The 13,518-nt window shown below is 37.1% G+C and overlaps 1 long non-coding RNA gene across 2 annotated transcripts; it reads right to left on the bottom strand.

Moving 5' to 3' along the window:
* Window positions 1–7,435: 7,435 nt before the first annotated feature.
* LOC148184341 (uncharacterized) lies at window positions 7,436–12,809 on the bottom strand. 2 transcript variants are annotated; one of them, XR_015772614.1, is made up of 3 exons: window positions 12,671–12,809; window positions 12,458–12,525; window positions 7,436–7,928 (listed from the first exon to the last, which is right to left on the bottom strand). It is a non-coding gene; the product is annotated as an uncharacterized LOC148184341 (long non-coding RNA). The 2 variants fall into 2 exon arrangements; XR_015772615.1 differs by having other exon boundaries at window positions 7,436–7,910.
* Between the last annotated feature and the right edge of the window lie 709 nt (window positions 12,810–13,518).

The following is a 13,518-nucleotide window of genomic DNA, read 5'->3' as shown; positions in this document are numbered from 1 at the left end:
CTGGGGAAATATTGAAATTGGTGTATTTTGAGAACAACTTGCACGCCACTTCCAGCCTTCATCATACTGAAGAAAACCAGACCACAAAGGGTGAAGAATCTTTCTAAATAATTTAAAGCCACAGATCTATATACCAATTGACTATCTGACCTAGGAGAGTTACAGTTCAAGAACATTCATCAAAATTACTGGAGAACCATTTGAGTGCAGTTTATCTAAAATAAGGCAAAAAGAAGAAGTGAAAAAACAAGGTCTCTGGCATTTTTAGTCTCTATTTTTTCCTAGTAAGGCTTATCTTTTACCTCAGACACAGTTTTGATTAAAAGTGGCATTCTCAAATTGCCAATAGTTTAATATTTTATGAGACAGTACTTGACCTATGAAGGTCTTATTGTGTTTAAATTTTGTAGAAATATGTAGCAAATGATGATCACTTCTGGCAAAATCTTTTCACCTAGAACAGGAATGGAAAATATGCCTGAAAACTGGTACAGATTAGATTCTGATTACTGAGGAAGTGTAGTAGAGTGTTTAGAGCTGTGGGGTAGATTTAGGATGAGTGATTTACTGGGAAAGTTAAACACAATTGCACAATTACCAGGAACCCAATCTTAGTCAAGTGCATTTCTGCAACAGAGAGATATGCTTCAAACATTGACAGTCTCCTAAAACGCCTATTAGTGTTCGCAAGCTCAAGCTGATATATGTAACAATATGACATTTCTTCACGTGATATTTATATGAAATTTCTAAGATACATGCCAGAATTTGTGTATTCACTACCAGTGAAACACAAGAGACCCTACATGGGTCAACAATATTCACATGACAGCCTCTGGAAAGGCAGCTGTCCCTAGAAGACCAAAGGTAAAAAAGCCAGTAAGGAACAAGTGGTAGTCCTTAAAAGGTCTTCATGGGCTAATGGAGAGCTGCATCTACAAACACCAGTCTTTAATCCAAACACTCATAAAGAGTTTCAAACAGTGACTTTATGTCTATCATGTTGCACAGATACACAGAGTTAGAAGAAGAGATGTCTTGGTGTGGTTTACATCAATTATTTTCCTGGGTGTGTCTAAATAATCAGGAATTAGGCTTTCATTTAAAATCTTTTCCCCTGCTAGTGAACAGACTTTATGGAGCTAAAAAGGGAATCATCACACTCCTAGAAATAAAAGGATGACTGGAGTCCAGAATGACAAGCAGCAACTAGAATTAATAACGTATCTACAACTTACCTTGTTTCTTGTGGGCAGTACATAAAGGATGAGACAAATTTAACAGTTCAGGTAGCATGAGCTGACCACTTTTGACTGACCAGGTAGGCATTTTAGTGCAGGGTAAAGGTAAGGTAGGGCAAAACAGTGACAAATCTTGATGCTGAACATGTTAGCTCAAATTTGCTATGAGCTTTCGTGGCTCAGATGACATGTGGGAATTTACTATATTTTGATGGTTTCATCACATCATTGAAACATTTTTCATCGACATTTAGAAGCAAGAAGTTCTAGTTCTAAAGATAATTCCCTACTAAGATGAAAGAAGACAAAGGTGACAACAGTTTTTTAAAGAAGCCTTTGTATTCTTCTGATGCAGGATCCATGAAAGGTTTGACTTTTTCATTTTTTAAAGATGCCTGACAAACTTGTGTCAAAGTTTATAGCTCAGAGCTCTGACTAAAAATTACTGAGGGAGTAATAATACATTATAATGGAATATGGGCATAGAAATTACTTTGCAGAGGGACTCTACACATTTTTAATGTACTAAAAGTCTATCTTAGTAGAAGCAGTGAAATTCTGTGGTATTAGTCAGACTTGTTTTTGACATGTTTCTTAGAGATTTTTAGAGCACTTTCTTTCTTACCTGCATATTTCACAAGAGAGATTATTTTAGACACAGGTAATAAGCTTTATAATCTCCATACTATCCTTGTCAGGTAATGTAATGAGACTTAGGTTTATGCAACTTCTGACTCTCAATTATGCTTTAGTCCTTTTACACCAAACTCAAGTATCCATGAATGCATCACAAGATGTTGATCCTCCAGCTGATTGTACTTAAATTGTCTATGGTACTCATCCAGAAACCATTTTCAGTTATGGCATCAAGTCAAATACCCTGCAAGAAGGATTTTTGGTTTATATTGTGAAAGAAATTGAAATACAAATAATGCTTGACACTTTGCACTATGATTTATACATTAGGATAAAAAGATTTACAGTAAAGTGGAAGGAATTTACCAGTCAAATAAAAATAATTTTGGGTCCCTCACCAGAGGCATATAGATAGTGATATCCTATAAAATAGATTGTCTTAAAGCATTACTTTAAGACATGCAGGTTACCTCATCTTATGTCTCTGCTCATTATATTTTTGTATCCTGCTGGGAGGAAAATTCTATACATACATCACTCCTTCATTGCTCTTTTCAAACTGCCCTGAAAAATTTTCAGGAAAATTATGTAAAAAGGAATGATTGAGTTGCTACTACATTCAGTCATTATATTTAAAAATGACCTTTCACAACCACCACCCCATTTGAAATTGTACCTGGATTCATTCATTAGTTCTAACAGGACCATGATATTCTGACTGGTTGCTAAACCATGGTTATGTAAATTCCAGGCCTCTTGATAAAAATATTTAGGTATTTTAGAGGAAAGAGCAAGTCTTCATCTATGTACCTCTCAGAAAGATTTAGTGCCGCTTTTATTATCAAAATTAGTTGATGAGCACAAGTTGGATATTTTTGTTTAATAAACAAGGGGGGAAGCAGTCAAAATGAGAACAGTTGAAACAGTTCTGCAGTGTTTAATGGCAGAAGTGGCTTTCCATTGTAATCAAATGCAAACATAATTAAATCCTGTGAGGTGGATTAGATAAACTGGATTTAGATAATATCTAAAAATTAATCATTAGCAGGTAAGTACTCGCTGTCTACTTTTCATTTGTCATGGAAACTTTTCCTTCTTTAATCTCTCATTCACCTGAGATATGCTGGTATCCTACAAAAAGGCTACTGTAACTTTTTATTCCTTTTGACATTGACAAAGGGATTATGGAAAGAGAGAAGATCAATGTGTGCCAATATTTTTTCAGTTTTCTTTTATTAGAGCCAAAGGGTAGGTTAGGGTAAAATATTCAACTGACTTAAATGGAAGTGTAAGAGATGTGAGGAAGGCTAGAAAAATCAAATATGAACATAAAGAATTGTACTCCTTAGCAGAGAGTTAGCAGAAGTGTGATTCCACCCTATTATCTGTAAAGTATTTGGTTCTGCTGAAATCCTTACCTGTACAGCCATAACTTAGAGCAGATGTTAACTCTGAGAAGGTTGCCCTGAAAGGCTGTGTTATTTCACAGGAGGAAGTTCCCTGCAAACCTGTAATTCCCTGCCATTCTCCCCGTAACATATGAACATAGGCCAGGTAGAAAATAATAATCTAACTCTACAAACACCAACATAACTATATATATTATTCTGAAGCTCACACAGTTAAGCTGAAGAGTATTATGCACACAGGGCTCACTGAAGCTGAGGAAACTATTTCACTGGCTTTGCCAAGTACAGGCTCATCTTGTTGCACTATTTGACTACCAAGTGCATGAAAAAAAGAATCAGAGCTGTCTGTTCTTCCTCAGACATTGTACTCTTGATGCCCTGCAATGTAAAACAGGACTAATGGCCATTTCACAAATAGCAGGATGCATTTGTAGTAGGAACTTCATTTTGTATTTTTTGCTAACACCTAACTTGCACTGGATAGCTTATTGAATTGCATTTCAGACAGCTAGTCTGGCCAATAAAATGGTTTAAAACTTCAATAAAAACTATTGTTGAGAAATGGTCAGTGCTACAGTCAAGGACAACTGGCTGTTTATCTTTCAGGTGTGTGTGTACTTCCATGCAGCAATGAATTGTTGGCTCAAAGACCCTTTGCAGAGAAAAGGGCAAACTTGCCACACAAAAGAAAGGGATAAAAAAGTGGGAACCCGTTTTGAATATATATTGCTAGCATGAGTGGTGCAAATATGTAGAGAAGACAACAAAATAGTCATATCTTGCAAGAGGAATGAGGACAGGTTGAGCTGTCCAGTTTGTTACGTTGAGACACATCCAATTTACAAAAGGTGAAACCAGAATGGGCAGGGAATATATCATAGAAAGCCTGACATCTGGTAGTGAATTCCTAACTTCTGAAGATATGTCATGGAGTTACTTTACCTTTAAGAAAGTTTAAGTTGCTGGGATCTGCCTGGCGTCTTTTCTCCTGACCAATTATCGGTCATTGCTGAGAATTGACAGCAGTTTAGGCCATTGAAAAGTGGGATCAACTTGTGAACCCTACCTTAAAGTGTAAAACCAGACCTCTCTTGGCTCTCTTTGTTTCCTGGCTGGGAAGGGCGGCGGCAGAGCCCCAGGCTTCCCGCTCCCTGCCCAAGGCCATGGCGGCCGGGCGGGGACTGGGCTGGGCCCAGCGTCTCCCGGCCGGGGGATGCTGGGCCCTGTGGAGGGGTTTTTTTCTCCGGGCCCGGCCGGTCCGGGCCGGGTGTTCTCTGGCTGGCTGCATGTTTGCTGTGTCTGGATTTACTGAAGTGCTTCAAGCCGGGGCGGCTGGGCCTGCAAGGCTGGAGTGGATTGCCTGTCGTTTTACTTCTTCAGAGCAGCCATGAGGAACTTTCATCGACGGCTCCAGCTCCTGCACCGGCCGAGGCCATAGAACTACCTACAACAGCCTGGGCAAGATTTTAACTCTTTCATTTCCCAGATGAGAATTGCGGATTAATCTTTTTATCCAGACAGAGAAAAGAGAGTGATCAACATGAAAAGAGACTTTATAAACTACTAGTGACAGGAAAGAAAAGAAAAGGTAGAGAATTAAGAAGATGCTTTTAATTAAGCTGAAATATCTTTCTGTTAAAACTATGGAAATGGACAATAAGGTCTTGAAAACGCTCCTTTAATTCATGACAGTAAATAGGGAGGAATAGAGTGTTCAAAGTGTAAATTTGAGTAAAAAGTAGAGTAATTATGGTACAGTGAAGTGCTGGAAGATTTGAAGCCTTGAGAGGCAAATGAGAAAACTGTTTTCTGGTGAGGCCCACGAACACAGATGAATAAGACTTTTTTGCCTTTGAATAACTTATCCTTAAAAATCCCATCCCTAGACTCATGGCCCTACACACTTGGATGTGGATGAAATGGGAGGAGAGGGCTCTAATAACAGCTGCTCTGGGCAGCTAACATTAGAGCAATGGAAAACTATAAGAAAAATAGTTTTTCTTGTGTGAGAAACTCCCATAAATTAACAGGAAAGAAACTTCTGTTTCTTCTCTATAAAGACTGGTGAAAAGACTGTAGCAAAGGACGTGTTAACCATCAAGAATTACAAACAAATTTTTTTGTCTCTTTTGTCATGTGAACAAGAGAGTGGGTAGACGGGGATGAAAGGTTTTTCTGGAAGTTTAGGTGTATTTATTGAATAAGTTTGTCTTTCCGTAAGTTTTCCCTTTCAGTTATTGTAATGCATGCCTGTTTTGCTCTTGTTCTAATCCATATCTCACAGCAAGAAATAAGTAATTTTCTTAGTTATTGGTTTAAAACCACGACAAGATAAAATTCCATAAAAGTAAGCATTGTAAGAACTTTCTTTGCTAGGCATATTTCTCCACACCAACATCCTTCCCTTCCCCCCAGAAAATACTCAATAGAAAGTTTAAATTAGAGGATCAAATCACCAGCGGGCTTATCTGAATCATAATGGGAAAGTGACCGTGGCAGTCTGAACTTTCAGGCATTCAACTCGAGACAAAAAGCAGCTGGATGGCAGCATGATACATAGAGAGTACTCACCACCTAGGCTGAACACAGGAACACACCCTAGAGCATAACAGCATGTGTGGAGCATGTTATGTTAGCAACCTGTTGTACCTAGCACCTGGCCTCCTGTGAAAGAAGAAGGTGGGCCATGCAGGGAGAGGCCTTATCAAGTGGGAACAAAACAATGCACAACTCTAAAGACTAAGGCTGTGTAATGTGTGCTACTCAGACACAGACTGATATCCCAAGAAGTTACCCTGCAAGAAACCCTTCTTCGGAGGAAATTTTATTTAAGATTAAGTACTTATCTAAATATCTTCATCTATTTTCTTCTGCTGAAAAATGAGAAAGACTAAAGGATTTTTTATGGATGAAATACTATTATACTTACCCATCCAGACAAGTGACACCTTTCTTTTCATATTTAAAAATCTGTGGTGAATTGAAATTTAAGGAACCTAGCAAAACTTTCAAAGGGTAAGTTGTTTCAATAGAGTATTTATTGTACTATCCTTTTGGTATTCAATCAAACCGTTTGACTATAATATGTTGGTGCAAATATTATAAAGCTGGAATTACCTGCAAGAACAACAGAATTGCAATATAACTGCCATTAACCCACAGCTCATTACAGGCTTAAAGCCAATGCCTGCATATAAGCTTGGTCTGAAGTCCCACTTAAAGCAATAGTATTCTAACACACATCTTCAGAGATATAAGTAAGTGTTTTGTTGTAAATAAAGCCATGTGCTGAGGCTACTCAGTGCCTTGTTTGATCAGACTTTAATTGTAATTGTAGTAGATAAAAAGGTTTTGATGTTCCTGGTTGAAAAGATGAAAATGATCCATAATGTGCTTTTAAAGTATAGACAGTGAACATCTGGAAGAGTTAAGATGGAATCAGGTAGCTGATTATGATGAATCTTCTGATTTATGATGATATCTACCAGAGAGTCTGGCACTCTAGGTAAAATGAAAAAATGCTAATCCCTGTGCTATGTGAATACAGCAATTTGTGCCTAATTTTTCACTTTTATTACTCTTTAGGTTAACTTCCAGATTTAAAGAGCTCCCCATTTACTTTGATAAACTCAAAAAATTGTCAGAATAAATAAACATATCAGATTCAGCAATATTTTGTCCCTAATACATTATTTGAACTATATTTATTGTTCTAATGCATCTTTCACAGGGCCTTAAATTTTATCATACTCTCCGCATAGCAGTAAAGCCATTTCCATTGCAAACTTGTAACAGTAATGGATAGCAGCCTTCCGGGGATAGACTTCTGAGAAATTTATTTCACCTCATGTTGCTCAGCCACCCAGCAAATGAATTTGTTTCCATGACAGGTAAGGATTGCAGAGATCCCTTTTAAAATTATCATAGTACACCACAAAACAGCAGTTGAGAAAAAAAAAGGAAACTGTAGGACCTACCCATTTTTAAAATTTTCTTTAATCCTCCCAGTTCATGATGTAGAAGACTGAAACGTGTAATTTTTCATTAGCAGTCATTAAGAAATCTGAGAAATAGAGTCTAGATAACCTTTTAGTTCTCCAAACTAAGTGGCTTTCTATTTATAATTTTAATATACAAGTTGAGCCTGTTCTTCTAGCAGATATACACTGAAATCAATAAACCTGGATTTCTACAAAATGTATTTCAACATCAATGTCATTAATAGAGAAAGAGTTACAACTCACAGCCTGATTGGAGTGCATACACCTCTACTGCAAAGATAAACAAAATAGGTTTATTTTGACACGATATGACCATCTGTTGACTTGAATGATCCACTCATAATGCATGAGATGAAGTATAGATGTACTCTTGGCTTCATGTTTACACTATATACAGGTTGTATCATTAATACAAATACAAAAATCCACAAAGATGAAAACATCTCTATACCTGCAGAGGCTGTCAATTGGTTAGCCTACATTAAGAGATTTTTACACAGATGTGGCTTTCCTAACGCTGTATGTGGGCCTTTTCTGTCTTTCTGAGTTGGTGGTAGTGCTTCAAAGCCCGTTTTGGCAGCCACATCTTAATGGTTTTCTGATGCTGTGTTGAATCATTGATCCTGCAAAGTGTGCAAACTCTGTGACAATGAAAAAGGCATCATGTCGCTTCTTTCACACTTCCTCTTTTAAAAAGCAGAGAAAAAAATCTTCAAGAAAATATTTTCAGTATTTTTCATTGAAGTACTTTTGAAAAGAAACCTTGAAAATAGCCCCAGAAAGCACTGGAGAGATGAAAATAGTTCCCTAAACTTCTTATTACTATTGACATTTAAGATATTTTTAACATCTACATTCCAAAATACATGTGCATTAATTTAAACTGGAGTTTGTAATTATTATAGCAATCATCAGCTTCAGAGGAAATAGAGTGTGAGGTGATGTAATGAAGCAGTTTGTTATTAATACTTGGATCCAAGAGAAAGCAACACTAGATTCTGTATAAATTTAAGTACTGAATGAATCACACCAGCCGCTGTCTTTGCTCACCTAGTGAATGGGTCAGCAGGGGGGATTAGCTCCCCACAGGCAATTTGAACACTGGCTCCAAATGAGCATCAGTAAAAATTTTCCACATGTTGATTCCTGCCAGAAAACCGAAGACCCAAGGAGAGAGGTATCACGTAGATAAGCTTTTTTACACCATCTAGCTTGACCCATTTCTAGCCCAAGAGAATTTTGCCACAGACTACAGTTGGAGTGTATATGTGCATGTGTGAGTCACAGGAAAACATAATCTTCATTCTTTCAGCTATTCAGGTGCTGCAGGCCTACTCTGTATTGCTCTGAATGATTACCCTTGGCTGTTCTAAAACATTTCTAGTAGGACAGAAAAGCCTTGGCTTAAATAAAAAGCTGGACTTCATTCTGGTGTTTTTATACGTGCACACCCCTTCAATGATACCAGTGAAACAGGATTTGCTTATCTGTACATAGGCAAGCAGTGCCCAAAATCTCTCATAATTGTTCTTCCCATAAACCATACTTTGTACTATAATTTCACACTGTTTTCTGTTCCAAAATAACAAGATTATGTTAAACATTATTTTTTGTAGGATTGTACGGTGCTTACCATAGCTAATGAACTCCTTGCAAATTTGAAAGTATGGGGGAATTAAACTTACAGATCTCCAGGATGTGAATGACTTTTAAGTGGGAAATGGTAGAAGAAGGAGCACTTGTCAAAAATCACATCCAGGGCTCTGCCCTGACAGAAACAAGGGCTGAAACCTCTTGAGCACCAGTCCCAGCTTTAATTCACAGACTTTAATTTTGAACCAGCAGCACTTTATATGTTTTCAAAGGGTTATTACATTCTATTTTCTAATATTTAATTGTGCCATTTTATAAAGAATATATTTTCAACACTTTTTTTCAAGGCAGAAATAGTTCCCTTCAATAACTTCTCATAACATTTGCACCAATACTGAACTACCTGCACTTCTGCATATGCAACATGGAAGAGGTCTCACAAAATGGAAATAGAAAATAACATTAATTACTTGCAAAGGCAACTAGGAAGTTTTTCAACATAATATCCAGAGAACGTGTTTGTAATGGTGAAGGCCATGCAGTGCATTCCTGTGACAACGTTTCACCCCTTGTCAGCTGGGCTGCAGAAATCGCCTTTTGCATTTAAATAGAGTCCTTTGCAGAAATGAAGCAAAATGCATTCAGCTCTGCAAACTACTGTGGTTCTTATTCTCTGCCATGGCTAAAAGCATTTTGCAGTTACTTCATAGCCTTCATTAAGACTGATCAGTTCAGGCTGTTATTTGAATCTTAAACCAAAGTCTAACTGTAATGCTAATGTCTTTCCTTTGCAGACCTGGCATTGTCTCAGCTCTTGCCAGATATTCAAGGAGTTTTCTTCACACTTTAGTACATTTATCTTCAATACTGGCTCTTTTGCTGCAGTTTTCCACTGCTTTGCTCCATTAAAAGTCTATTATATGATATTAATCTATTCTAATATTCACCATTTCCCAATTTTCTGAAAACTGCCAGAGTATGTAAAACCCTCTTGCTCTTCAAGAAATCCAAGTGGATTATTTAGATGAGAGGTGGTACAATGACTACAGCGCTGTTCTGTAGTTTCTTGATGTACCTGATCATTAAGCTTTGTTCTGCATTTTCTCTATTTTTTCAACAGAAATCTAAAGTTGTTATTGTGGTTATTAGGTTTGGAACACCTGATTTTTTTTAAATCTCTCTTCACCCAGCTATAAATCCAGGAAATGGTTTATATTCTCTTCAGATTCTGGCTGAAGTTGTAAATACCAGCATCAGCAACAGCAGTGATCAGTTTTGGTAAGTTCAATTATAAAATGCTGAGATAAAATTTATAAAATGTATCAACATTTATATATTTATTTTTAATAAATTTGGTATTTATTTATTTTTTATAAATTTGGTATCTCAGCTTCAAAAAATACCTTTGCCATTTTACATATCCCGTCTTCAAAGTTTTGTGGAGGCCAAGACAATTATCCCAACGCTTGAATTCTGCAGACGTATTTTCAAACCATTTTCCCCTCAGTGTGCAGCTGCAGTTTCTCCTGTGACCTTAGCTTAACCCCTGTACTCATTCTTTGTTTGCAGTGATCTTCTTCACCCTGCATACTACATGTAATTTAATTTAGGACCAATTATTCCATGAATTTCTGTTCTAATACAGTTATCAGGATTTTAAGCTCTTTAAGCTGCTTTTCCTTTCCAGTGTAATGACAAAATCTTGGAAGTTCTCAAGACTTAGATGACAAACCTTTACTAGAGAAATGTGAAAACCACACTGGATTTAGAGATTCTCCACACATTTTGAAATAAAGAGATGCTAATTATCTCCTGCTTATCAAAATATTTCAATAAAATAAAACTTAGATTATGTTTTCAGCGAGGTATGTATTTCTGATTGGTTTGAATGGGCTCAAAAATATATGATTCAGTACTCTGTGAACAGTGTGACATTGCTGGAATTTTTCCTGATTTAATTTATTGCTTTTTGAAATATTTATCTTTTCACCTTATTCTCTGTGTGATAATGTATTCAGAAAAATATTTTTTTTCTACATATTCAAAATACTAGACTTGTCTTTTTTTTTTTTTCTATAAAGTAAAATGATGGTGCTTAATTTTCATAGATGCAGGCAATTCTCTAAGAAAAAATAATTCTAAGCTTCTCAACCTCAGTTAAGTATTCCTGATTCATTGTTTTAGATAAACGCCCACTCCTGCTATTCTGCTGCACAAAAATTTCTCTTGGTATCAGAACCTACTCTTTCAAAGGTTTGTAACTTCTATAAGTCCGTAAGCATTATTAACATTCATTTTGCATGACCGCCATCTTAGCATATGGAAACACTGTCCTCACCATCAAAGCAATTTCAGTTTCTCTCTTTCTAAATTTGTGTCTAAATTAGACCAAGACAGACTGAAAATAAAGGATTGCATAAAGAAATAGCTGGAAGATTCTCATGGCATTTAGCAAAAACTTTGCAATGAAAATTCAAATTAGAACTTTAAAAATGAAAGACTCGAAGATAGACAATATTCAGCTTAAGCAGTGTTGTACTTGAGTCCCAATTAATTGGAGAAATAGAGATCTCTGTGCAAGAGAGGTTTTGAAAGCTCACAGACCGACCTTATACTTGAGATATAAACTTTGCTAAATATTCATTCATGTATCACAGTAGTGGTCAGTTCTTATGGAATACTAAGCATATTCACTACACTGCTAACTAAAGCAGGTATGAGAATACAATACCACAGAAATGATACCAACAAACAAATAAAAACCCACACAAACAAACGAACAGAAACCACCAAAACCTGACCAAGCTGACTGTTTTAAGGGAGTTTGGTTGCAAAGCAAGAGCAAACAATTATGGAATAAAAGAGAAGTAGTTAATCAAGCCAAATTTTATTCATATTTGAATTCACAGATTTATCTTAGTTTACATGGGAGTAGATTGTTCCCCAGTGTGTAGCACTGCATCCTAATCAGGTGGATTAGCAGACATAAACATGCAGCTGTGTCATTTTGGCATCTGCATTTTTTGTGTTGGCCAATACAGCAAAAAAGTGTATTATTTTGTTTATACTTGAAAGATAGACAAACATAGACTAGAACACGTTTGTTCCAGAGATTCAGTTTTCCTTTGATCCTAGTGATCTTAGTCTATAGACATCAAGGGCTACCTTGATACTTATTCCACAACAAACTATCTACCATGCTTAGCAAATGGAACACAGAAAAACAGCCAAAGTTTTCTGAACTGAAAAAGAAACTATTGCATGTAACAGGGACACCAGTTTAAGTTTTTTAGAATTCTCTTTTAAGGAGTTGTGTCAAGTTATCTGTAAGTAACAACAAAACTCTTTCCAATGCAATACTCATAAATGAAACATTTACCCTGGTTTTTAGTAATGCAATAGAGATCGACAGCCAATTGCAAATATAGCTTGCATATAGAATAAATGAAAAAAGGTATTCACATATACAGTGAGAAATGAAATAGAAATTCTTTATGGATTTGGTGCTAGCTCCTGTAATACCAAAAACGCAGGAACAGAAGAAGGAGAAACAAGATAAAAAAACTAAAATACTTACAGAAACAATGTATTTTGATATCACTGCCATGGATTTTCCACATCTGTAAATCTCAGCAGTAGAATATCCTATAAAATGATAAATAGAACACTCAGTGATGAACAGATAAAGTGAGAACAAAGAGTTGAGTCTTTTTAGCAACTCTGAGCTACACAAAAGTTCATGCAAACTTTTTGTAATGGAGAGGACATATAAACACAAGTAAAACTCAACAAGAACTTTGTTGAGGCCTGACACGGTGCTGGAGTCCCAGGCTAGCCCACCATGGCACCATGACAAATTGGGACACACTCCAGGAGCAGGATGACCTGGAGTGCAGTTTAGACCTATTGCTCTACAGCATGTTATAGCTATCAGCGCTGAGTGTGGAGGCAAGGATTGAGGACAAGGCTCTTTTTATAGGGCCCAAGCACAAGTTGATTGTCAAAAGAGGTCAGGGCCAGACAGCAAAAACCGTAGACAGGTGTGCAGGGCGTTATATATGGGGGCGTTTCAGGGGGAGGTTATAAATTCTTGGCCAATAGAGAAAACTCAGGGGAGGATCAGAGGTCAAGATTCACAAAGTTCCAACAAATGGGGAAACAGAAACTGACAAGCAGGTGAACAATCCACTGGGGAGTGGTGGTCTAGGGGAATTCCAAAGGGGAGGTCCAATCCGGGGGTTGGTACAAGGGAGGATTGACAGGGAACTCGCTGGAACAGGGGCAGGATCAGGGTGGATTGACACTCAAAGGGGAAGGCATAACACAGGATTGACACCCCAGGGGGCGGGACAGAGAACATTCTGGGTGAGGAGGCAGGGCTGTGACAGGGATTGGCAGGCGACTGAGGAGGTACAACTTGGGGCAAACCAACTGAACTGAGGGGTGACAGAGCATATCAACAGAACACAGTATTTACAACCCAAAAAACACAGATGCACCGCAACAGAGGTCCTAACCTGTCCTAATATTCATTGGGGAGAAAATTAAAAAGTTTCAGATTCTTTGGGAAGTATGTAGAATTTATTTTACCCAAATATGTGAAAGCACCTGTACTGGTTTGAGCTGGGGTAAAGTTAT

Source organism: Pseudopodoces humilis, chromosome 5 (assembly GCF_049639895.1).
Source record: "Pseudopodoces humilis isolate 2021_Gansu_Grassland_sample_001 chromosome 5, ASM4963989v1, whole genome shotgun sequence".
NCBI lineage: Eukaryota > Metazoa > Chordata > Aves > Passeriformes > Paridae > Pseudopodoces > Pseudopodoces humilis.
Note: the sequence above shows the minus strand (reverse complement) of the source record. Positions and strands in the feature narration are given on the sequence as shown.